We start from the raw sequence: 26,633 nt of genomic DNA on the forward strand, positions 1-26,633 counted from the left end.
CCACTAATGAACACAGACCTTCGGCTGCCAGGAAGGAGAACTCAACAAGAAACCTGTGAAAGTATCTTTAAAGGCTTGGTTGGCTAACGACCAGGGAATTCAAGACCTTGGCTCTGCCTTTTTTTTCTCCATCCACAGAGTTTTTCTCTGTGGCACCAGGCCACACTGCATATCAGATCATAGAGGAAAGAGCTGGGAATTGGCTTCAGAGATGAAACAAGTGATCTTCCATCCCTTAAACCTTCAAATTTCATGTAAATTGATTCCCTTTCAGTTTTCAAAATTATCACATATTGTCAGATATGAAAAGTTCAGGAAATGATACCAATGTCTCTACTACCCTTTTGGAAGAAAAGTTGGCATTTTGCGGAACATGCTAGAATTTCTTTCCTTTAAGTGAAAAAAATCTGTCTATCTATCTATCTATGTGTCTGTAATATAGGGCTAAAGTTCCACTCATCTTCTTTTGCCTTATCTTTTCCTTCTCTTGAGATGCCTCACTTCTTGGTGCAAATAATTTGCCTACATGTTTTTATCTACAACATTCATATACTATTATTTGGTGTGTTATTGAAGTTATAGAAAATACATCTAGCCATACCTGTCTTTGTCACCTGCTTCTCTCAGTGGTCCTAATGCATATTTAAACCACTCATTTTAATGGTTATGTGGTATAACATTGTAACAATGCATATTTAAACCACTCATTTTAATGGTTATGTGGTATAACATTGTAACAATGCATATTTAAACCACTCATTTTAATGGTTATGTGGTATAACATTGTAAAAACCATTAAGTTACTTCCTTTGTTCATGCCCTTATATAGTTTGTAAATGATTTTTATAAAATTATTTGAGTCATTTTATTTTCAGAGAATTTCATACCTCCTAACAAAGTTCAAACTATTTCTCATTACTTTTTCAGGTGTTTCTTATTTATGGTTGAACCCAAAATCCATATGGATATTTCCATATAGTAGGCTGGTTTTGCACTCTAGGATGACAAGAAAACAACTTTTCTATGACTGCCTTACATATCCACTTCTCAATCACTTATTTATTCAATTGTTTGTTTCTGAAAAATACCAAGCAGGAATTCACGAAAGTTAGGAACAAGACATGAATCATGGTATTAAGAACATATGGTTTAGTACTAGAGACAATCCTTAGATCAACCAACATGGCATCCCAAAATAACATAGAAGAAATGCAGATAGGACCGAATGAAGCTGATTTTAAACATGTTGACTGTTTCACCACACCACTAGTTGTAATACTGGAACATGTATATAAAACGTGTCTGTAATAAATAGCTATTGTCACAAATTCTCCATACAATCTCCCCTCCATCACCAGGCCACTCTTTAAAGAACAGACCCCCAACATTTCTATATTAAATAGTGGTACAATAAGTCCAAGTCCTCCAGAACCTTACACCTGTTGCCACTGGCCCCAGCTCTAAATAATTGTTGCCAGTACTATTATAGTTCTTGGCTTTCTCCCTGGGAAGGGATATCTTGACCAGTAACCTGATTTCAGGTGTTCTCAGCATCCCAGTTACTCATAAAACTATGCAACTCCCCCTGTTCCCAAATACCTAGGCTTATGATGCAATAGTCTAAGGACAGTGCTTTGTAAACTGTAATGAACCTATGAAACAACTAAAACTTTTGAAATGGTTCAGATGTTTATTCAGAAGCTCTGGGATAGTGCCCAAGACTCTATGTTTCTACCACGTGCCAGAAGATGCCAATGCTGCCGATCCAAGAGTCATACTGTGAGTAGCAACACTGTCACTATCTTAGCCTAACAGTTGGACAAACTCCAGCCTTATTCTGACACAACATTCCCCAATCCAGCCCAGGGTCATATCAGTTTTTTGTTTTGGCAATGCTATCACACTAAACACATATTGGCCTAAGTACTTGAGTATTTTTAGTACAGGCTAAAGTTATAGTCAATGCCTCTTTGGCCCTCATTAATAAAAATGGCTTCGAAGCTACACTAGTGTGGAGGTTAGTGATACTGGGAAAGGCTATTATATCTACCTGTCATTCCACCAGTTACTTCATACAGATGGTACATAGGTGTTCCTCTGATATTGTACCTGGGCTTCTGTTATGTCCCTGCTGCTACAGCTAAGACTCCAAAAATACATTTCTTATAATATTTTTCATTTCTTCAACAAGGAATTTTTAGGCACTCATACTTTCAATGCTATTTCGGTTACTGGGAAAAAGTGCCCCCTTTTATAAAATATTCTTCTGCAGTCACATATAAAACTATAGATGAATAAGTAAGAAGGATTTTCTGCTTTTAAATGTTACGGTGATAGTAAAAGCAAGAGTTGAGAGAGTGGCAAAAAGACTAGAATAAATTTGGTAGCCAGAGAAAGCCATTTTATACCAGGACTTAAATTACTATAAGAAATCATGCATGAATCATAATAGAAATAATATGCTAGAAAATAGAATATACTGAAATCCAAAGTAGGAAAAGAAATAAGTTTTAGCAAAGATGGCCAGTATGCCATCTAGAGAATAAGGCTGGGGGGATGAATACACAGACAATAAGTAGGAAGGAGGGCTTGGCACAGTAGTTCAGCAGCTAAAGTCCTCCCCATGCACGTCCGGTATCCCATATGGGCACCAGTTCTAACCCCAGCAGCCCTGCTTCCCATCCAGCTCCTTGTGATTTGAAAAAGCAGTTGAGGATGGCCCAAGGCTTTGGAACCGTGCACTTGCACGGGATATTTTGAGGGGGTTCTATATTGGCTCAGCTCCAGGTGTTGCAGCCACTTGGGGAGTGATTCGATGAATGGAAGATCTTCCTCTCTGTATATATACCTTTCCGATAGAAATAGATAAAAATTAGAAAAAAAAAAGTAGGGCACCAGCACTGTAGCCTAGCTGCTAAAGTTTTCGCTTTGCACACACCAGGATCCCATAGGGGCATCTGTATGTATCCCAGAGGCCTCACTTCCCATCCAGCTCCCTGCTTGTGGCCTGGGAAAGCAGTTGAGGACAGTCCAAAGCCTTGAGACCCTGCACCCATGTGGGAGACCTGGAAGAAGCTCCTGGCTTCGGATTAGCTCAGCTCCAGCCGTTGCAACTGCTTGGGGAGTGAATCATTGGATAAAAGATCTTTCTCTGTCTCTCCTCTTCTCTGTGTATCTGCCTTTCCAATAGAAATAAATAAATCTTTTAAAAAAAAAGTACGAAGGGGTTCAAGTCAGGGTCCAAAACTGACTTGTAAGATCTTTGAATTTATTTTTGAGAAATTGGGCTTTAGATAAAATTTCCAGCCATCTATTTTTGAATCTTTGGCATCAGCAATCCATTGGCTCTTCAGAGCCATTTACTTGGATAGGGAAGGATGTTGTGCAGATGATGTCTGAAGAGAGCACCCGACAGGAAAGAGCTGGCGTGGATTGGCTCATGCCTTGCTGGGTGGGACACAAAGATTAGTTACTCCTCACCATGGTGTTGAGGATTTTCCTGCACAACCCCCCCAAAAAAAATGTTCTGCACCTTAAATGTCGACAAATATCTTGTTAGAGTTACAAGCCAGTCTAGATTATCCTAAAATCTGCCAAGATCAGCAAAATTATACTTCAACACAACAAATGGCTAAATACTAAAATAAAATAGACATGAGACAACTGAATGGTACCTTATAGCCATTTTAAGGTAAATAGCAGCCGGTCCTGTATATAAACTAAAATTGAAATGTCAATGAGCTAATCATAGGTTGTGGTTAGGACTTGTTTTTTTTTTTTTTTTAACATACCGATTACTCAAAACCATGTCAATTCCATAATATTGCAAATTGCTGTTGATGTTATATTGGGACTCTTAATTGACTGTGATGATATTCTACCAGCTCTAACTTCGGACCAGAAATGGTCTCCCCAAGAAACTGTTCAACCCATCTGGACAATAAGTAGCTGGACTCTATGCTTGGTATATGTTTGCAAGGAAAGAATCTTGATTGAATTTGAACTGTAATACTGCATCAAGCTGGAGGAATCCACCAGGGGGGAGGGGAGGGGGAGGGGTGGGGGGATTCCCAGAACCTATGAAACTGTCACATAATGCAAAATAACTTAAAAAAAAAAAGAGCACCCGAGTTGCATTTGACCACAGTGCATTTGAGATGACTATTAGATATCCCTGTACTGATGCCAACTTGGTTGCTGGAATTAAGAATCCTAAAGAGACAGCAAGCTGTCAGAGCTAGAGAAAAAGCACAGGAATATAGCAGATGGTTCCTAGGGTATATCCACAGGGATTCCACACACAGAGATTGATCATAGGAAGAATGGCCAGCAAAGGAAATTAAGAAATGGTAAGTTAAACCAAAATAAAGAATAAAAGGCATGGTTTTGTTAGTGCCAAGAAGTGGTTTGAGAAGGTGATGACTGACTGCATCTGATTCTACCATAAGATCATGCAGATAAGAGCAAGCCAATGCTTCAAACCTGGGAATGCTCTGGATATTGCTGATGATCTAGATCATGGCAGCTTTACAGGCTGGGGAAGTGACATCTGATTAGACAGGTCTAGGGAATTCTGTTGAGGACATGAGAATAGTAGCTACAGAAAGAGAGCTTAAGCATAGTTTTTTTTTTTTAAATTAATTTAAGAGGCAAATAGTGAGAACAAGAGTGATTTAATCTTCCCTCTTCTAGTCCACTTCCAAAAGTCCACAGCAGCCAGCTGGGAATGGCCAACTAAGCCTGGATCCTGGAACTCAGTCTGGATCTCCCATATGGGTGGTGCTGACCCAAGCACTTGAAGCATGACCTGTGATACCCAGGCTGGGCATTTTCATCAAGCCCAGTCAGAACTGGAGGTGGGACTTAATCCAACCATTCCAACATGGGAATGTGAGCTTTGCAAACAACATCTTAACCCACTGTGCCATGATATAAACTGCAACTCAAAAAAATTTTTAAAGCCTTATTTTGTTTTTATTTGAGAGGCAGAGTTAAAGAGAAGAGAGACAGAGAGGTCTCCCATCTGCTGGCTCACTCCCCAGAGAGCTACGACAACCAGAGCTGATCCAAAGTCAGGAGATAGGGATTTCCTCCAAGTCACCCAAGTGCATCATCCATCATCCTTTAGTGCTTTCCCAGGCCATCAGCAGGAAGCTGGATCAGAGCTGGAGCAGCCAGGACATGAACCAGTGTCCATACGAAATGCCAGCCCTGCAGGTGTTAACCTACTGTGCCATGGCACCAGCTCCCTAAAAAGATTTTACGTGAAGCAATTGGTGTCCTGAGGGAAAGGAGAGATACTACTTGAAAACAAAACAGGTAGGTCATCCAAAAGCATATTTGTATAATGGATTACTAGAAAGGGAAACTGAGGATTCAGTATTCAGACCAAAAGGACCAGATTTTGATCAGTGCAGTGGCACTTCCATCTTCACAGAAATAACATGAAACAAGAGTCAGGGTCTGCATGCAAACAGGTGGGTTACACGGTGAGAAGGGCAGTGGCTCCTGTCTGCTTCCACTGCCACTGTGAGATTTAGAAAACAGCCAGTTCTTAAGTGCAACAGAACTCTCAATACAACCTAGTGGGACTCTACCAGGTTACAAGACCCCAAAATTCCGCACGAAATCAGATGAGATGTATACAATGCAAACAAAGAAATCAGCAAGAGCAAACGTGACATCCTTAGTAGCATACAAAGCCCTTCCAATTCTTGAAATATGGTCCATCTAGTCCTATTTCCTCAACACCATTCCTGGGACTTGGAATGCTCAGTGCTCTCTCAACACTCTGCCTCACATCTAGGTATGCTTAGAATCCCATTCATCCCTTCAAAGCTTCTACCAAAATTATCACCTTGATCAAGCCTTTCCTGATACCCACATATTTCCTCAGCACTGATACCCCTTTTCCTCCCTTTTATTCTGTTTTATTGCATTGATTGGCAAAGTTTTTCTTGAGTTAGTGTTTTAGGCTCTCTGAAGGAAGCATTATTTCTATCTTGACTGCCTACAATGCCTTGCTGTTTTTTTTTTTTTTTAACTCTCATTCATGGTGCAATTATCAACTGTTCTCCTGGCCATAGGGTTTACTTTTGGTCCTAATATAGTACAAAACCCAGATTTATATTCCTAAAATAAGCCCAATCTCCAGAAGCCTAAGACTACTGAAGCCGATGTTGGCATTTCCAGGTGACAGAAGCTTTTGGGTGATGCTAATGGCCTATAGTAACGAGATACAGGTGACAGCCACTCTGTGCAATGCTGCAATGAAAATATTTCTCTGCCTGTTATCTGTAACAACCACATACAGATTTTTATGCATGCACATGTGCATAAGAATTTCATATTTTTGCCAACTGGTGAAGCACTAGGTCTATGCCTTAAGAAATATGACATTATGTCAGCAGAATTCATCTAGTCTTCCAGTTAGATTCAGCCAACAAATACCCTGCTAAGTAGTGGGACTTAGGATTTCAAAAGAAAGCTAAGTTGAGGGCATCTTTCTAAAGGAATCTAAGGCTCTTAGTCTAGATTTCTTTGTCTCAGTCACTCAAGGTCAATGGCACCTGTATGACACTGCAGCCAAGCAGCATGTTTGATTATCACTTCAATAAAAATTGCTTACAACATCTTTAATGCTAAGCAATGTCTTAAGGTTTAGATTTCAATGTGGAGAGGTAACTCTTGCCTTGACTGCCTTTGAACTGTTGAGTTCTAATTAGTTTCTCTTAAACAGTACCTTTTGCATTCTTTGCCATGGAACTCCAAATGTTAATTTTACACAGACCTGGGAAAAACTAAGTTAAAATTCATAGCGTAGGAATTAAATAGGCATGGTATAAGTTATTGACATACATATGAGTGACTTCCTGCCTTGCCTTCTTTTCTCTTCCTTTCCTCATTCCCATAACCACCTGGACATTTTTTCTTAGACTATACAGAGAGACACTTTGATGGGAATGGATATTTTGGAGTATACATTTTTCAATAAACATTAAAATCCACAGCAAAGCCTGTTCTCCATCCCAGAGGCATATAAGCGGACCTTGGGGGCCAGTGCAATGGCTCAACTGCTACCCTCCCCGCCAACTTTCTAAACCACAATTCAGAGTGAAACTAAGAATCAATCTGTGTTTTATAAAGCCATCTCCCCTAGAGAAATCCCTGAGCCAATGGAACTGTATCATAAAATAAATAACTTTAAATTTTTTTTTTAAAGTAAAATCAGGAGAAACAAAAAACAAAAAAAACCACCAATCTCCCCAGCTGTGTATTGAACGCTGGGTAAGACGCCTCCTCTGGTGTGATGGAGCACAGCTGTGAGATTTTCTTGCTATGGGTGCAAGCAACCTCCTGTAGTCAGTAAGAGATCTGTTATTTGATGACCACAAGCTCTTCCAGCTGTTCCTTTCCCAACTTCACTGCCAGTGACTCTCCCAGCTGACCATGGCCTGGTCCACACTGACTTTTGAGGCCAGAGGAGCAGGTTTGTGCTTGCTGATGAGTTCAGTTGCCATACGCTGCGTATCATCTAATCTCATCTGCACCTCTTCTACAGAAGCTAGTTCTTCCATTGGGAGACCAGCTCTACACAGAGGGACTCAATGGTTTGTGCCCCAGCAGGTGGACCCTCTTACTATCCTCCCTACTGGTAAATAAATGGAAGGATGCATCATGCTTTAGGTAGTCCAGTGCTACTTGCTTCAGTGACAATGGTTTTAAGTTTGACATTTTTCAACTATCATTCAGGGACCTACTGCTTGGTGAGTGAATTCCATACAATTAGGAATACAGCTCCTCACATTTCTTTCAAGACTGTCACATTTCCTCCACATATAAGGGGACTTAAAGTTCATGAAAAAAAAAAATGGAATGAAAAGAGAAGTTTCTTTTGCTGGCAAAAATTCAGAGACCTATGCATAGCTTTTTTCCCCCCATAATATACATTTTCTGTAACTTTTGAAACCTTGTCTGCATGGATTTCAAAAGATTGTGCGCATGAAAACAAAGTTACCTCTTCAGCTCAATTTTCATGGACTATTTGAAACACTCCTACAACGCCAGCTTCTTCCTTGCAGCACTAGTAATTACATCATTATTTCAATGACGTGATTTCCAACCGGTGTGGGCACCACATCAAGCCAGCTGATGGAGTGACAGTTGATCTGGGATCAACTCTGTTTCGTCATTTCAAGTTACATGGTTTTGGTTGATCATACTTGAAGGAAGTAACAACATAAGTTTGGGCCTTATGCCCTTAGAACAGTGAACAAAGAGCCTTCCACCAAGCACTCCTTTCCACTACGTTCCAGAAGACCAATCTAACCTGCCCCCACGAGAGACCACATGTCCTTTCCCCTGAGGAGCAAGATCTACCAAGATTGAAATACCCACAAAAGTGTGGCCAATCTGTGCCCACTCCAATTTTCTTGGTATTCCACTACCCCTGGGAACACCCCCAGGACCCCTAACTATTAAAAAGGCCAGCCTGCTGAGAGACTGGGCCTCATGCACTGTCAGCCACTCTCCATGGATTTATTTTCTCTGTGATCATAAATCTGATCTGGCTGTGAATTTTACTTTGTCTTTCTCTTCTGAATCTCTTTCCTAACAATATTTAACTAAGCTGCGTGCTATCCATGCGCTAAGATGAAATAAAATGTTGGCTTAACAAGCTCCTGGCTTCCAGCTTCAAATCAGCTCAGCTGTGGCTGTTTCAGCCATTTTTGGATAGTGAACTAGTGCATGGAAGACTTCTCTGTCTCTAAAATATACCTTTCAAATGAAAATAAATCTTATAGGTCAAAAATTATATTATATATGTATGTAGTTAACAAATAAAGGATGGGGTGAATATGTGACTTAGCAGGTGGAATCTGGTTCAGAACATAAGGCTCCGTACTGGGTTTTGTATTTACCCCGATTCTGAACTTTAGTTTCCTACTAATGTACACCCTAGGAAGTACCAAAAAAAAAAAAAATCAAAAACCAAAAACAAACAACAACAAAAACACTAACAATAAAAAAACACCCAAATAAACCTACAAATCATGCAGTTTTTTTTTTCCTATGTGCTTTCCAAAACCTTTTCAAAGATCTCTCTACATAGGAATTTCAAAGGTCATACGTGGCAATGAACTTTTTCTCCGAATCTCCGTTAAAGATTTTAACCTCTCTCCCCACCCTCCCTTTCCACTATGTTTGTTCCTTCTTTAGTTTTACTTCCAAAGGCAGGCAGAGTCCATGTTCCATACCGTATTTTTAAATCGTTTTTCCCCTCTAACAATGGCAAAATAATCATTATAAGGAGACTTTTACCAGCATACCTCCGTCCTCCTCCCGTCTTCTGGGAACCTCAAAAGAGGGCTCAGAAGAACAGTGAAGTGCCTCTCGCTGCCACAGTCCTCAGGACACTGAGTCCTCACTTCGGGTGCACTGGGTGTCTTGCTCTAACCCTGGACGTTCAGAGGCTTCGTTTCGCAGCCAAATTCCTCATTTACTGCACTGACCGCAGCAATTGCCTTGCTTGCAGTAGTTCATGCAATTTTTCTCACTGAACTCTTTGTAAAAACGAACAAAACAACAACAACAATAAAAAAAAACCACAGGTCTTGGAGCCCTAACCCAAACTTCTGAAAATAATTCACCATCCTGGCTGTGCATGCGGCTTCCCTGTGCATGGGCTCACTTGGTTCGGGGTGGAGCCAATGGGTAATTTCAACACCCTTTTCAGGTGATTAAGATGAAGTCATTAGCGTAGGGTCAAGCAATCTGCAATGAAGCTCCCAGGTGATACTTATTTACTAAAAATGAAATCCACTGGTTTCGTATTAATCTCCCCAGCCCTGCCATCATACCCAGGTTCAAATCCTTAGTCTTGCAGTTGCTACATCATTATTAGGGTAAGCAATAACCAGTTTTTCATATCTAAACTGACAAAAGATAACAGGATTAACTATAAGAGTATTTGTGGAGATTAAATAAGATGGGAACCTCTTAGCAAAACTTTGGTAAATAGCAGGTCTCTTTAAATGATAGCTGTTATTGTTAGCAGGTTAAAACAATTATGGAGCCCTTGCTGCAAACAAGCATTGTATGTGTATCTTCAATTAATTATGAAATTATAACTTGAGGAACTCATCATAAATGGAATACATGATGTTAAAAATGTATTTAATATCTGTACACTTAACGTACACATCATAGCTTAGCAACACAGTGCACTGTTGAGTGCGGCTTGTTTGTCCTTGTAATTGTATAGACACAGCTCCCAGTCCATGATTGTAAATTACATGGGAGCACCACACTGCATTTCACTAGCCTGGGAATAGAGCAGAAATCAAATTAAAAATACTGATTTTAGGGGATGCATATGGCTTTTACAACATCAAAAAATCATGGTTTGACCCATCCTGAGTCATTGATGTTCAGTGTGTATGTGTTAAAGACTCCAATCCAGATCTTTTTGTGTGTATCTTGGGTTATTTACATAATTCTCCTGTGAATCAGTGGATTTTAAATAGCATAAAAGAAATAGGACACGAAGATTCACTGAATGTTGCATGTAACAAAACAAGTAGAAGTCTGGAACATGGTAAACACTCAGTAATTGCCAGCTATTATAATGAAAGGTCTTAGTGGAGTTTCAGTAAACCTCCACAGTCTCTACTACTTTTAAGACACTGCTTTTTCAACAAAAGAACCCATTTTGACTATATAAAGGAACCCCAATGTCTGGCTTGCCCTTGTTTCTCCAGCTTTCTGTGTAGTGATTGCCATGCACTGGGGGTTTAAAGAATATTTTCCAAATGCAAAATGAATAAACTGCACTCGACACTCATTGTCCCTATGTCTCAAGACTATGAAAACATCTCAGACCATGGGGCCACTCTTTTTGTTCCCAAATGCTGCAAACCTGCTGGTGATTCTGATCAAGAGCAGATCTGATTTATGCTGCTTAAGTGGTGGGCTAGGGAAGTAGAATCCCCCACTACTGATTTATTTATTGCCGAGTCCTTGAAACTTGAATAGGGAGGAAGAGGGTGGTGTGAGGAATGAATTAAGAGCTATGTCCCATCACATTTGGTATGAAGTCCTTTCATTTTGGCTCAGAATAGCTTTTTGTATTCTTAATGTGAAATTCTATAAATGTTACAAAAACACATGGCAAGTCGCATGCCTGTCTTCTGTTTGACAGCCACACACCCCTGAAAGTGATGTAGTAGCAAGCTGCTTCCAAATCTGGGACTTCATTAATGAACTGTTACAGGCTACGCTGTACTGCTGCTTGGCGAATGACTACAGTATATAAAGCAAATGTGTTTCCTCCATTTAGTGGATATTGATTAAAGGGTTTGTTTTTAAAGCATTTAGGTTATCTTGATTCTTTGTTTTATTTATTCATAACCGTGCATTAATTGAGAGCCTAACAGCACATACACACAAAAGATTGTGCTAACTTGATTGCCCTCTGCTGGCTAGAAAATGGAGTACTTAATCTGGTTTTGACTAGGTCTTTAAATATAGGCTGGTTTTTTTGTTGTTGTTTTGTTTTGTTTTTTTACCAAATAGTAGGTTTTTAAATTGAGCCCTGCTTTTTAAAGCATGGCTTTAAGTATGGCCGATGGAAGCATTCATACTAAATCCAAACCTGCCTGCTTTATTTTTGAATATTCTGTTCCCTGAAAGGAGAGCTAATTTCATACATTTGGTGATTTATGAAAAACATGGCCAGGAGCCAGGACACCCCATCCTCCCGTGTGTGAATAAAAGAGGGTTGGAGTGAAACAGGGATGAGGCTCCCTTTCAGTCTCTCAGGCTGTTGCCACATAGGAATGGCACCCTGGGGCAGTAGTCAGGTGCCCTAAATACACCTCTTGCTATAAACAGAGGAGGGGGTAGAATCCCCAGGGTACTATGAGTGCTGATTTTCTGGTTTTTCTTACTAAGCCTAAGCACATATAAGTGATAGTGAAAAATTTTCAGCAAGATATTTCCCATTAAGCCTTTTTGGTGTTCTTTTTTTTTTTTTCCTACAAAAATCCACACCCCCCCCAAACAATTTTTTTTTTATTGATAGTTGTTCTTACTTGCAGCTGAGATGCTTTTTGCCACAGGGAGTTTGCATAACCTCTAAATGTTTTTATTGCCTAGAACACACGAAAATTCCAATACAAGACCCCAAGGACAGATTTCTTGCAGGCTTTTATAATTCAGGAAAATCAAGCAAGGCTCTTCATGACCATGTGAGAACAGCATGCAGACCCATGCAGGCACTTCTATTTTTTTCAAACACTGGACTACTCCCTCCCCAAAGCAGCCCTGCCATGTGATTAGCAACCTTTTACAACAATCAGTTTGCACTTGACTTCCTGCTCCCTGACCACAGTTCAAAGAAGACAGTTCCTCAGACATTAGCACAGTGGAGTCCTCCACCCTTGAAGCCAATGTTGAAAGCATTTAATAAAGTCAGAACAAGGCAAAGCTAGAGGAACTTCTTTTTCTACCAGGAGGGAAAGCTGAAAATGCCACAGAAATGAAGGTAAAACTGATTGACTTAGCCAGGATTTGGCTTAGTGAAAATTCAGACATTAAGAATAAAAAGAAAATAATATTTTCTAGTATATAAACTGTCATTTGGTCTACTGGGCCTTTCAAATGCATGCTTTTATTTTCCTCTAAAGATGGCATGGGAAAGCAGGTGACAACAGCATGGGTAGGCTCATTTCATAGAAAACACTGAGGAAACTGTATACCTTTCCTGCAAACACCAAATCACACTGACATAAGTACTATTTTCTGATCTTTAAAATCTGGCTCTAATAGATTTTACGAGAAAACATACAAGTCATTCTATGGGCTTTAGGGCTACATGTGTATGTACCTATGTATTTCCCAAAGTGAGCAAAAATCAAAGAAACCACAAATTATTGGCATAAAAATCTAAACAACAAAGCTGAAAGAAGTATTTGAATTTGATCCTGCACTGATTGTTTCCAGAGCAAGAGTCCTACTTGGTGAAGATCATCCAGAACAATGCACTCTGGGGGAAGCATCCTACAAAAATCTGCAGCTCGCTTTCTAGTTGGAGAACAACCTCTATTGCAAATTAATGCAATCACAGTCTGTTTTCCGTGAGGGCCAGTTTCCATGGGGTTAGAAAACAATGGGAAAGGAGTTCAACTCAGGCCACATGTAATCCCGTGAACAAGTCCTTGAAAATCTATCATATCTGGTTTCAAATTATGTCCGAAATCCATGAGTTTCTACATTTGTACTTTTACTCTCCTAGGTTAGTGATGTAAAACGTGGGGATAAGACCATCAGAGGTGTGTTTCATGACTTCGAATCAGTCAGTTACAGAGAAGGAAGCCATTCAGGTGCTTATATGATATTACTATGTGTAATGCTCCCTTGATCTCATTCATTTGATTTCTCAGCAAATACTAAACATAAAAACATAAAATACACCGGAGGCTTAAAAAAAAGTCTCTGCGTATGCATGTGATAACATCTGTAGACACAGTCATGCTTATCAACTGGATGTGAACTCTCTGTCCTCTGAATACTCATAACTTTCTTTGTATCTTTCCGATCAGAGTTTTTCATTTGCCTTCTCTGCCCATCCCAGTGTAAGCAGCTGTGAATAGAGAGCTTGTAGGGTCAGATATCTCACTCTGTTAAGGCAGCAGGATAAAATTAGGCCTCTGTAGTGACACACCTGTCTCAGGAAGCTCGTTCACTAACTGAAGAACTTGGAGTACTCAGTCTCCCTGGACTTCATTTACAACAGTGAAAGAGTTACTGTAAGGAGTCAGTGAGCTAAGGCACAGTAAATTCCTTAGAAATGCCTTTCCCCCTGGGAACAGATGCATTAAATGCTAGCACTCTGTTTTAGGTTGGGGGTCTTTGAGGCAAGACCTGGTGAGGAGGTCTGGGTGTCTGTGATTTAATTGAAAGAGAAGGCTCTGGAAGAAGGGAATGGGGGAAACAAGATAGGGCAAGGGGAGAAGCTGGATTAGTAGCTAAGTTCTACCTGACTTCAATGGCATCAGAGAGAGGGCCCCACCTTGGAGTGAGTCCAGGCCTTTATGCCATCCCTTAAGGGAAGACAATGACGTATTTTCCATGGTCAGGTAGCTCCTGTTTGGCCAAGGAAAATTCTCTGAAGAAATCAGCTGTAAGCTGCTGATAGCCAAGACCTACTGCAACCATAGAAAGGAGAAGAGACACCCATACGCTGTTATGTTTTTTATCCTATCTCCAGATTTGAATTTCTGTTTTATAAGGACTCAGTAAACAGTTGTTACATTGAACTGAATTTAGGACTCCCAGTTATGAATGCTATGCCAAACCAGTGTGAGTAGCTCTGGCTTCACCCACAGATCTAAAGGTTTTTGCATACACATTTCCTCCCTCCACTGACCCTCATAATTACCAAGACTACACAAGGTTGTAGTGCATCCCTAAATTTCTTGGCACACTGATTATGTCTGAAGCTGACTTAACTATTAATTTCCTTGTTTTCCTTGTTTCAGAGATTTTCTGGTATTAATTACACCTACGCTTACATCCAAATATTTCATTGTGATGCAGATTATACTTATAAGTGCATGAATTATTCTTTGAAGGCAAGAGGAATTAATAACATTTCACCACTCACTGTGATGTGTTTCCAAGCATGTAAGTGACATGCGCACTTTTTAAGTGATGTACTTTTTCTGTTTCTTGATGTGCAAGGACTCATATTTAAAGAGATTTAAAAAATTGTGGAGATATTGCCTTCTGGATCTCCGGAGGTCATATTTGGGTTTCCATCTCCATCAGTAAATTCATGAATATGTAATGTGTCCAGGTTTGGTACCTACACAGATCAGATTGCGTTTGGACAAATCCCAAGCAAGGGGAGAGGATGGCTGGGATGGTCATCATTGGAAACACAGAAAAGGGCCCGGCGGCGTGGCCTAGTGGCTAAAGTCCTCTCCTTGAACGCCCCGGGATCCCATATGGGCGCTGGTTCTAACCCCAGCAGCTCCACTTCCCATCCGGCTCCCTGCTTGTGGCCTGGGAAAGCAGTCGAGGACGGCCCAAAGCTTTGGGACACTGCACCCGCGTGGGAGACCCGGAAGAGGTTCCTGGTTCCTGGCTTCGGATTGGCGCAGCACCGGCCATTGCGGTCACTTGGGGAGTGAATCATCGGATGGAAGCTCTTCCTCTGTGTCTCTCCTCCTCTCTGTATAGCTGACTTTGTAATAAAAATAAAAAAATTCTTAAAAAAAAAGAAACACAGAAAAGCATTTCTTAAAATTGCAAGATGTCTTATAAAGGACTATTTTTTTAAAGATTTATTCATTTTTTTTATTCATTTTTATTTGAAAGGCAGATTTCCAGATAGAAGGAGAGAAATAGAAAAAGATCTTCCATCTGCTGGTTCACTGCCCAAGTGGCCACAATGGCTGGGGCTGAGTCAGTCTGAGGTCAGGAGCTTCTTCCAGATCTCCCAAGTGGGAACAGGGTCCCAAAGCTTTGGGCCATTCTCTGCTGCTTTTCCAGTCCAAAAGCAGGGAGCTGGATGGGAAGTGGAGCAACTTGGATACTAACCAGCATCCATTTGGGATCCCGGGAAAGCAAGGCAACAATTAAGCCATTAGGCTCTCATGCTGGACTCCATAAAAGATAACTATTTGCATTGATTCTTCAACTATCAACTTTACATTTAATGTTACCGACTCCAAATCTTTTGAGTTACCGAGACACTTTCAGAAACCTGAGTTTTGTCCTAGTGACTGGAAATTAAAGGGTAGCCAATCAAGTTGAGGGACCAATTCTTTTTTTGTAGAAATGGTTCTAAATTTATGATGGTTGAGTTATGATTTTTGGCTGTAAGATGTTATGAAATCACAATTTGCATGTCATCCCTGCACAGAGGCCATGCTAATCTTCTTTGTATCATTCCAATTTTAGTACATGTGCTGCTGCTAAAGCAAGCACAGATGTTATGAAATCAATATTCCTTCAGTAGAAGTCATACTTTGAATTCGAACTCTTCCTTGACTAGAGAACTGCTGATCCTGGAGAATGACAGTGAGCCACAGCTGCCAGTCACCCACGGAATCATGAGTACCAATAACTAATACTTATTTTTTGCTGTGCTGTTAAACTTGAGTGTTCTATAGGTTAGACTTATTAGGTGCATTTTCAGTCTATGATGAGCTTATTGGTACAAAAGTTAAGGGAAGTTCAGGCTTTGACGAGGGTCAGTATTTTCACCTGGCATGCTCTTGGTAGGGACCAAGCTTGAATTAGAGGACAAGTCTTAGTGGTCATGAAGAGAGATTTAATAGTGAGTAGCAAATAGGTATCAAACAAAGACGGAACAAAGATTTTACATACCATCATCATTATCATGAAGTCAGTGAAATGGAAGCCTGACCATTTGTTGTTGAATTTGAAGATTCATGTGTGTGAGACAAGTGACTCTATCATGCTGCTTACCAGGTTGTATTTTAGCTAGCTCTGACCAGTTGTGAGTTATTTGAGGCAGGAAGAAAAATAAGCAAACAGAAATCACTATTTGAAATGGGTAATCCACAAAGTCATGTACATTCACAGTAAATGAGAAGCCTAATAATTTTGGAAATGAATAAGGAACACAGTTGATCTATAGAGTAAGGGTCGTCCGACTATGTGCCAAATCTGATCATCTGCTTATTTTGCAGAGAAAATATTACTGGGACGCAGCATGCCCATCATTACCCATTATCTGTGGCTGCCTTCTTGGTACAACAGTTCAACAGGTGAAGCAAAGGCTATCCTGGTACAAAAGTGCTACGTGCCCCTTTACAGAAAGTATTTCCTGAGCACACTCTTGAGCCAGACCTCTTGAACTAAATGCAGGATCATTACTTCTCAGTTATGTTTCCTTGAGAAAGTTCTTCAGTATTGGTTCTATCATCATGGCGACACTGATGTCACCTGGACTTATGATTGACAAGAGGATGGCACAGATTAAAAGTGCTCAGAACAGTGTCTAGTGTGCACTTATGATTCAGCAATGACTAGTTATCATGAATATAAACAGTAGAATCAAAATTCTTCCTTTCCCTCACACATGCCATTGACTCTTGTGCCAATAGAAAACTGATAATCTTCTGCCTTTCCCATAGATGATTCTGGGATGTCTTTTTCCCATAACTCACTGTGAATCATGGTCTATGTATTCTATAGCATTCATGGGATCCCCTCATGTTATTCCTAAAAGATGGTTCAGCCCAAAGCTGATGCAGAGGTTTCTAATCCCCTTCCTCTATATCTTACTGAAATATTCAATGATAAGCTTACAATCCTAATAAAAGAAAATTTGTTTTTCCATCTAATAATATTTTTGCAACTTTAAAATCAATTAGAGGCTCTGAAAATGTTGTATAGTCCAGGGGCTGTGGTTTAGAACATCAACCCTGAATTCCCAAGAAATCTTATTAGCTCACAGAGATTAGCTAGCCAGGGTGCACAGGGGCCCAGGCTCTGTAAGGTAGGAAGATAAGATAGGGGGTAAAATCACTGGAAATTTTAACTCACCTGCTTGAGAAATTCATATGGATTCTCTCTCTCTCTCTCTCTCTCTCTCTCTCTCTCTGGCTCTGTCTCTCTCTCTCTCTCCTTGCTTCACACCATCTTTTCTTTATAAGAATTCAAAAACAACAATAAAAATGTAGAGTTCTGACTACACACATATACACACGCTCACCCATATGTTCAGGACATTGCCAAAGAGGCTCTGGAAAAATCAATGATGTAAGAGTCCCATCTTATGGAATTACTAATCCATTTGGGAAGACAAGACAAATCCATGAAAAGTTAAATAGCAATTAATGAGTTCAGGGACAGTACAAGACAACAGTGGGAAAGATACTGCCATGTAGTAAGTAATTAATTGCTAAATGCTTTCAGCGAGTTAGCATCATAGACATTCCGAGGAGAATAAGATCCATGTGACATGTGAAAGTGTTAAGAAAAATAGAAAATGGCTCTTCTACTGAAAGAAGACAAAACCACTGAAGTTAAATATACATTTATACTTCAAGCGAGTAATTTAAGGTGTTTAAGCTTAAAATGAACATTTGTTAACTACTTCCCTTGTTAATAACATGTGTTGTTCAATCACTGGGAATTGTGTTCTAACATCTGCAGATAGAATGCATTTAGAGGAAATCTGTAAGTTAGACCCAAGATGCGAAGGAAAATCAGGATACAGGGTTTGGTGAAGTTTTAACATGATATACTCTATAACCACACGTGGGAATGAGGTAGGGTCCTGAAGAGCACCAAAGGAAACGAGAGTTGCCAGAATGTAATGAAATTCAGGCAACAGCAGCCCCACCATGCTCCTCAACTTAGAATGGATGGGTTAAAGAGTGTGAATTTTAAAATATTCTAGAAAGACCAGACTGTAACACGTGCTAGTTTGGTTCCCTGACTGAAGTTTCTTTATCATATCCCCAGTTCACCACAAGTATCTTGGCACTGAGATTTGGGGAAAGGAGCATATCCCCAGACATGTTTGATATTCAAGCGTAAGCCTACACCCAGACTTCTACTGTTTGATTACTGCAGCATTGGTAATTCAGTGATTTGCTTATATAAACTCCGTAAGACAGTGGTGAAGGATATAGCTCCAAAACCAAAATGCAACTCTCAACTCTAGGATCATGTGTAAGTTGTTTATCTAGCCACTGAGTACAAGTTTGCCCATCTTTTAATGGAGGCAGCAGGAATAGTATGGAACTGACCAGTAGAGACAAGTGAGGTGAGCTAATTTGTGTGGGCTCCTTACAACTCAACTCAGTACATAGTAATCACCCAATAAATATAAACTGTGAGACCCTAACACTGCATGTGTAGTCTCTTGACATGCAAAACAGCGAGGTAGCTTTGTGCCCTTCTCTACAATAAGCATATACATGAAATCAGAATCCACTAATTTGATAGTCTTGTATTCTGGCTTTGTGTAGCTATTTTGCCCCACACTTGGTTTTACCATAAGGACCAAATTTTACCTGGATTCTAATCTTATTGTTCTTCTTATCAGATTTTGGGTTGAAAGTCCCCTGGTGTCTCTTTAATGGGGACCCTTTGTTGATGTTTGTGTTGCTATGTTTCAGTCATTCTAAAAGCTAGACTAAACTTCTGCATCCCAGCCATCCTATAATGCTGTGCTCTGCTTTCTCCCAAGACTTCCTGCAGATGACATCTGCAGGTGTTAGGACTGTTCAAAGGGTGGTGGCATGATTCTCTGGATACCTTCTATTTCCTATTGGCAGCTTCTCCCTTTACATCCTATTTCCCAACACTGACTTCCTCATCTTTGCCCTTTATGGTTTTGTATCTAAAATGCTCAAGTATCAGAATTTTGCTTAAGACTGGTAGCCTCAAATGGCCGGATCACCTTCTTTCCTGCAGACATCATGGCAAATTCACTGAGTTCCTTCCAAGCATTTGCAAAGGATCCATCCACAAAACTCTTGGGTAGTTGGTTTGACAAAATGAGATGACAAGGACAACATCCAGGATTGCTTGATTTTGCTATTATTTGCAAAACTATCTCATCAGCATTAAAACAGGAAGTTCCAAGTGAAAAGAGATATTGCTGAAAAGAAATACAAATAAAATACTACTGCTTAGCACACAACTAAATCCACTGCTTTAATGTGTAGTGCAGAACAAAGTTTACTGAATAGCTCCCCATAAATCACTCTACAGTATCTAGGAACATGGAACCATAAATCAATTTCACGATTTTTACTAGAACTAGATCTCAAATAGAAAGAAAAGAGAATGACAGCTTCTGAGTAGACATCTGCAGCAATCATATGAAATAGAGAAAATAATCGGGGACCATTCTTGGCGCTCTCTCTCTCCCTTCCCCCATCTATAAAATACACCAAGGCAAAATGCTGAACATCAGCTTCCAATCACTGTTAAGAAAGCACAAGGCCAATTACAGCAACTGGCAGTTCAGAACACACAGCACAAGTGGTTCCAAAAGAAGATCCTTTTCCTATTCAACAGGCCTGTCTCAGCTGCTGCACACCTGCGCTGCCCTCCTGTCCAATGGCCTCCAGGAACCTGTAGGCAAGAGGCAGATCATTAGGAGCCTTGACCTGCTCATGCTGCTGCAACCTCTGGAGCATCTTTCAGAATGCAGCAGCTATTATTCTAGCGCTAGAAGTAGCAATTCAGCTTGTCTTCCACAAATACTCTTCTTACTGCCTTTCATTCTACAGCAAATAACCTTTTATGTACACCTCAATCAGGGCTATCAAAACAGCCATTAGCACAACATGGAGAGAATGAAAAGCAAGAGAAAGCTCAAAAACCAGACAGACAAAAAAAATCATATTTGTGTAAGAACCCATAGATGACACAGCTGTTTAAAAATTGCTCATTAAAATGTCAGTTCTCTTTATTTCTGGGCTGGTTGTTTGGCATCAGTTTGTGCCTGAGGATAGCACCTTGCTTACTTAATCTTTATTTTTTCCTGCTCTAAATCACTGGTAATTTTTGTATCATGAGAAAGAGCTAAAATATTGTTTTCTGATTCATGCTGCCAAAATATGGCTACTCATTTTTTTTTTTTTAATGTCAGAACCCCCAGAATTAGTACAAGTGGAATGAGGCAAGTTCTTACTTAAACGTTGTTACACAGCTTAAAGATTTCTCTCAGGTTCAAATTTGCACCCTTTCTTCTAGAGATTGTGATTGAAAACCCACCAATAACTTCTCCATTACTGCTTAATGCTGAGTCTTCCTTTACAAATAAAGTCCTTTAAAATCAGTGATTTCCAATATTTGTGCCATCAAAGAATATTTATCTTCACCTAGCATTAGGCCTTGGGTTTTAAAATTCTTTTTGACAAACATTCATTCACATATTTATGAATGAACCCTGTTCGACATTTTGTTGATCAATATATGTATATTTAGCAATAACATATTCTGATCAATGAGACATAACCTTTGATTGCTCAGCTGAACTGGTACAGTTGTGTCCAAAGGCAGAAACACTTGATCTTCAAGTCTGCCTCAATTTCATCAGGGGTATTAACTTTTTGGTAGATAGTTTGAAATCCGAGAAAGTTTCAAAAATTATAATAAAATATTAATTGCAAAGAAGTTTACAAAAGAAGCAATGGGTAAACTATTTCCACCCTGAGTTTATAGAAAAGTAAGTTTAGTATATTATAATTCATAAAAATTAAAAACTCTTTTGCTTTCATTTAAAGGTTGACCAAGGACTCAAAATTCTGTTGGAGCCTAATGATCAGCAAGGTGGGAATCGATGGTTTGAGGCAAACAAATCAGTTGTGTGAGGATCTAAGAGAGAACTAGTGGAACAGGTAGCTTCTGGGCTTACATTCATGCACAGAGGTTATCAGGCATATGGCAAGCACACCAAGAGACCAAAGATTATTAATGGAAGCTTGATATAATTTATTAAGAAAATGAATTTCCCAGATATTTTTCAAAGTTTATCTACTAGAATGTAAGCTCCCTGAGCCGCAAGAATCACCTGTGTGTGCCAATAGCCTCCTAGGAGAACCTCAGTAACTATTGAACAAATGGATGTGTGTGAGAGTTCCTTATTTCTTCACCATTGTTTTAACATGGAATATACTTTTGAAGGTGCCAAGGTTGAGGAACTACACCTTAAGACACACAGGACCTATCAGCAGCCAAGCCTTGGTTCTCCTTTTCAAAAAGGCAACAGGATCAGCATTGTGTCAGCTTTTGGCACCCAGATCACACCGCCACTTACAAAGCCATCATTCCATATTGGAGTGTTGGCTTGCTCTCTGGCTACTCTGCTTCCAACCCAGCTTCCTGGTAATGCACTTGGGAATGTAGCAGAAGATGTTCCAAATGCTTGACCTCTGTCTGCAAGTGGGAGACCAGGATGGAGTTTCTGGCTTTTCAGCCTGATCCAGGACAGGCTGTTATGCCCACTTAAGGAGTGAAACAGTGAATGAAATATCTATCTTATATTTCCCCACACTCCCTGTTTCCATTGCCCCTTTTGTTTTTCATATTTGAATAACAAATAGAATAGATCTTCAAAATAAAAGAAGGTATCTTGTCCAGAACAACTGTTACCAGATATTGTAGGCAACACTAGTTTATCTTATCTAATCTTATGTTAATCCTTTTCTATTTCCTCTCACGTCACATTATGCAAGCAATTTGTTCCAGCATGACTAGTTTCCTCATACATAATTTTAGCTGGTTCTTACAGCAATTCCATAAAGCAGGCAAGGCCAGAGTTACTGTTGGTCCCATTCTATGTATGAAGAACTGATATGTATGTTATTCTTAGATCTCAATAAGTTGTAGATATTGGATCTTTCTGAAGCTGACCACTTTTTCATTGCCTTTATATGTGTACAGAGTTCTCTTATATAACCAAGAATCTCAGGATAGGCCATATAGAAAGTAGCTGCTTAAGATTTGAGATAAAAAATGGCTTGTTACGCAAGATGGTTTGTATGATACTGGGAAATCCAATATTTTAATGTGTAGAATATGATTTTATGTCCCATAGTTTCAGTTGCCTGCAGTTAACTATGATCTGAAAACATAAAATTGAAAATTTCAGAACTAAGCAATTCATGTTTTAAATCCCATGCTGTTTCTAGCAGCATGATGAAATTTTACTGCCACTCTGCTTCGTCCTAGCGGGGCATGAACTGTCCCCTTTTCTAGTGTGTCCAAGAAGTGTATGGGTATATGCTAAAAGCCCTTTAGTCACTTAGTAGCCACATTATTTATCAGAATGACTTGGTTTTAGTTTCACAGTATTTGTCTCTACTTAATACCCAATAATGCCCTCCTCAATGAAACAAGAGATGTGATGACACTAATTTGAATGTGCACAAAGAGAGCTGTAGAGTGTTTCCCTGAAGTGAAAAGGTGGATGTTTCTTAGATGTGTATGTACAGGAAGAAACCTACTGCACGTAGGATTCAGTGCCATCTATGGTTTCAAGCATCCTTTGGAGAACCTGAAAGTATCTCAAGGAGTGAGGGGTACTATTGCAGACAAGGTTCTGCCAAGTTGTTCTGTCGCTTTCCAGCTTCTTTCTCCATCCCAATGATTCACACAGCGCCCCCAACTCCACGCTGACTTAGGTGGGTCTCTGGCCCTCCATTTTCCTTCCACTAAGCCTCCTCAAATATTGTTTCCTCCACAACGCTCCTCACATCCCCTTACCTAGCAAAGTCCTACCCATCCTATAGCCTGCTTCAACATGACTTATGACACTTTCTTACTGAGGATTCTTCTGCTCTGCCCACACATTGTTACTTCTTCCTGGAACTCTCAGAATAAAGTTCAGATCTTTCTGTATGGCAGTCCAGATCCTTCACAATCTGGTTGTTTTATGCATCTTCAGTTTTCCTCTTTCTTATACCTATGATCCTTTCTCACACTATTCTCTAGCTGTACTGAACAACTTCAAGTTTTCATATATACATTTGCAATTTCTCTTTCCTTAGTTTGCTTGTTTGTTTATATACATGCTTCCCTGATCCAATTTGCTAGCAAAATTTTGACTTAGTCTTCCAGGAAGTCTCAGGTGTGACACTGCTGTCTTCCAGAGCATCCCCTGAGTCAAAAGGTGGTGCGTATCCTCCCAGATACCTGAGTGCTTCTATCATCGTGGTACTTATTCACCTGACTGGTAATACTTGGTGATTGACATTTCCAAGCTGACAATTTCCTGCCTGATGGATTCCCTGTCTGTCTCCGAAGATGTTCCATGGTCATTCTCCTTGATTTGGAAATCTCTCTCCAGCTTTGCTGTCACCATTTTCTAAGGCTTGGGGTCACTGATGTGACAGAAGACATGAAATACCAGGGGCTAACTCCAGTGCAGGTCCTATGTATCAGTTCATTAACTCATTTACTAGCTGTCTAGGAAATACTTTTTACTTGCATCTGAGTATTGTTTTAGGCACCGAAGACAGTAAGCAGTCCTTGCCTTCTAGGAAGTGGGGGAGTCAGACCAGAATGAAAATGATAAACATGCAACACCATGTTTGGCAGTGATCAATGTTATAAGGGGAAAAAAAACATGGCTATGACATTGTCCATGCTATTTTGAAAAACAATCACTCTGAAATCTAATGTCATAAAATGGTTCAGAGACTATCTGCTCTAAATAGATACAACTCAAATATGAAGGGATCTGGAGGTATTTTTGAAAACATATCATTATTATGATCATTTTAATGTGATGCAATGTGGTCTGCGTGTTTGCTTTCTCCAAAAGCCAGAATGTGAATTAAAATAGAAACCCAACAGCCACTTAGGAATTTGCAGATGAGCACTTGTCAGACTGATGACTTCAGTCCTCTCCTGTTGTCTAGTGAACCTGGATGTACAGTCAGAATAGTCACACTTGCACTGTTGCACACTTGAGTGCATCAACTTCTAGAACTATGGTTTTTCTTATGTTATTAAGATAATGGGAATCTCCCTGGCTAAATGTAAATTGTAAGTATACATTTTTATATGCACGTTGGAAAATAAGCTAAGCAGGACTGTCTATCCAATAAAAATGCTGATTCTTATTGGGAGACACATGAATGCCAGCAATGTGTGGGAGAACATTAAATCGTTCCCATGAAATTTAGGAGCCAAATTTGATTTTGCAACTGTTTGCAAATTCTTTGAAAATGACAGAATATAATTTTGTACACTTTTTATAAAGGATTAGCACATGAAATTAACAAAAATATATGTTTTCCATATTACACTTGCAAAAGAAAGTTTCATATTCATCATTTTGAAAGATGCTAGGTGAGTTGTCAGAATAAAGCAAAAAGAGATGAACAAGGCTCTTTATTTTACTTATGGATCTCTTTGCAACAATGTGATATAATGTGAGCATATGCTCAAGATAACTCCATAGCAAGAATGCTCAAGTTCCTCTTACTTAGTCCCTTTTTCTTTCAATGATTACTGCTATCAAGTTGGTGTGTGTCCTCCTAGACTTTTTAATATGTAATTACAAATACATACTTGCATGCACATTTTATTTAAGTAGCACATCATATGCATTGTCTAGCAAGTCCGTTTCATAGCATATGTCCTGGATATTTCACTACACAGGGAGAGAAGGTTCTGTTTTCTTTTTTTATGTTGCAAAGTGTTACATGGATCCACAATAGTTTATCTACATTCTTTATGGATAGATAGACATTTGGGACATTTGCTTTCTAGTGCACATGCTTGCACATTTTCTCAAATGCAATGAGAAGTATAATTGTGGCTTTGAAGGCATTCACCTATTTTTGTCCATATAAAAATAAGTGCAGACATTTAATGGACACTGCAGATTTGTTCTCCAATAACAGAGTACCAATTTACAATTTTACCCACAATATCCATTCCAGTTAAGGGAACACCTATGTTATTGTAGAAATGAACTGGGTAGGAAAGCAGCCAGTAACATCTAGGTCTTAGGAAGTTATGAATATTGATTCAGCAAGTAAATCCCAAGAGGGTAGAAAGAGCTTAGCTGGCAAAAATTTCCCCCTTTTCATTTCGCTAGAATTAATTCCTCCTTTCTTTTGCTTTGTTCTTTTTTCTGTTTCTCTCACTGCTTTTCCCTGCATCTTTGGTGTCAGATAGTCTCTGAACTTTCTTTGAGTTGACTCAGTCCATTGGATTTAACAGCGTGTACCATTTATTAAGTGACAACCTCCTGCATGTACCATCTCAGTTGATCCGCGATGTCACTTTGTGAGGTAGGTGCCTCTTTGATATTGCAAATGAGGTTATAGTCCAAGAGGCACAAGAATCTACTCAGGATCATAACATCCAACAAGCAGTGAAGCAGAAATCTGTTCTGGACTATGTGATTCTAAAGCCAGTTGTGGGAGTGTGAGCTGCCAGCCTCCATTATCTGTGTCTCTCTCCTAGCAGGCACTGCTCTCTCCCTGCTATTAGTTATTTGTTAATAGGATTTATCTTATCTTTTAAACGGCTAGCTTCTCCACTGAAAGATGTGTAGCTGAGTCACCTCTCCTCCACTGTTTCAAAGATACAGTACCTCAAACACAGGAGGAACTCAATAATCTTCGAAAGACAGAGTTTCATACCATCTCACAACTTCTCCCATGCAATCTGAGAACATTGAGTGGTCCCAAGCTGGATCTGAGGACAGCCTTCCTGGATCACTCACTGCAGTATCCTTTCTGGAGCTAACTTGCACACCAGAGCCTCCAGGCATGAGCAGTTTTGAATCCCTTCACCAGGAGCCATTTTTCTTATGGTCCATTACTCTAGGACTCTAAAGTGCAACAGCAGGCTGTGCATGTGCCAAGCCAGGAGCAAACTCATTTCTGGCTCAGTGCATTACACTGGCCCCACAGAAAAAAAAACAGTGCTGATGTAACATCCTACAGGTTCCACCCACAATAGGTCTGGGTAGCCCCCAGACCTAACAGCCGGCACACCCAGAGCTCCACCAACGCCACATTGGGTATCATTTTGTACAGTGTGGCAAACGCTATGGGACTGGAGGGACAACAGTGAGCTGTGCATGTGCTAAGCTGGGAGTGAACTCACTTCCG

General features: G+C 39.8%; 1 protein-coding gene and 1 non-coding gene across 2 annotated transcripts in view; both read right to left on the reverse strand.

Moving 5' to 3' along the window:
* The window catches only part of CA10 (carbonic anhydrase 10), a 432,920-nt gene that overhangs the window by 380,981 nt on the left and 25,306 nt on the right, over positions 1-26,633 (reverse strand). The window lies entirely within an intron of this gene.
* Positions 15,887-15,993, reverse strand: LOC118760636 (U6 spliceosomal RNA). The gene has a single exon (XR_004996901.2). It is a non-coding gene; the product is annotated as a U6 spliceosomal RNA (small nuclear RNA).

Source organism: Ochotona princeps, chromosome 17 (assembly GCF_030435755.1).
Source record: "Ochotona princeps isolate mOchPri1 chromosome 17, mOchPri1.hap1, whole genome shotgun sequence".
In the NCBI taxonomy this organism is placed as follows: domain Eukaryota; kingdom Metazoa; phylum Chordata; class Mammalia; order Lagomorpha; family Ochotonidae; genus Ochotona; species Ochotona princeps.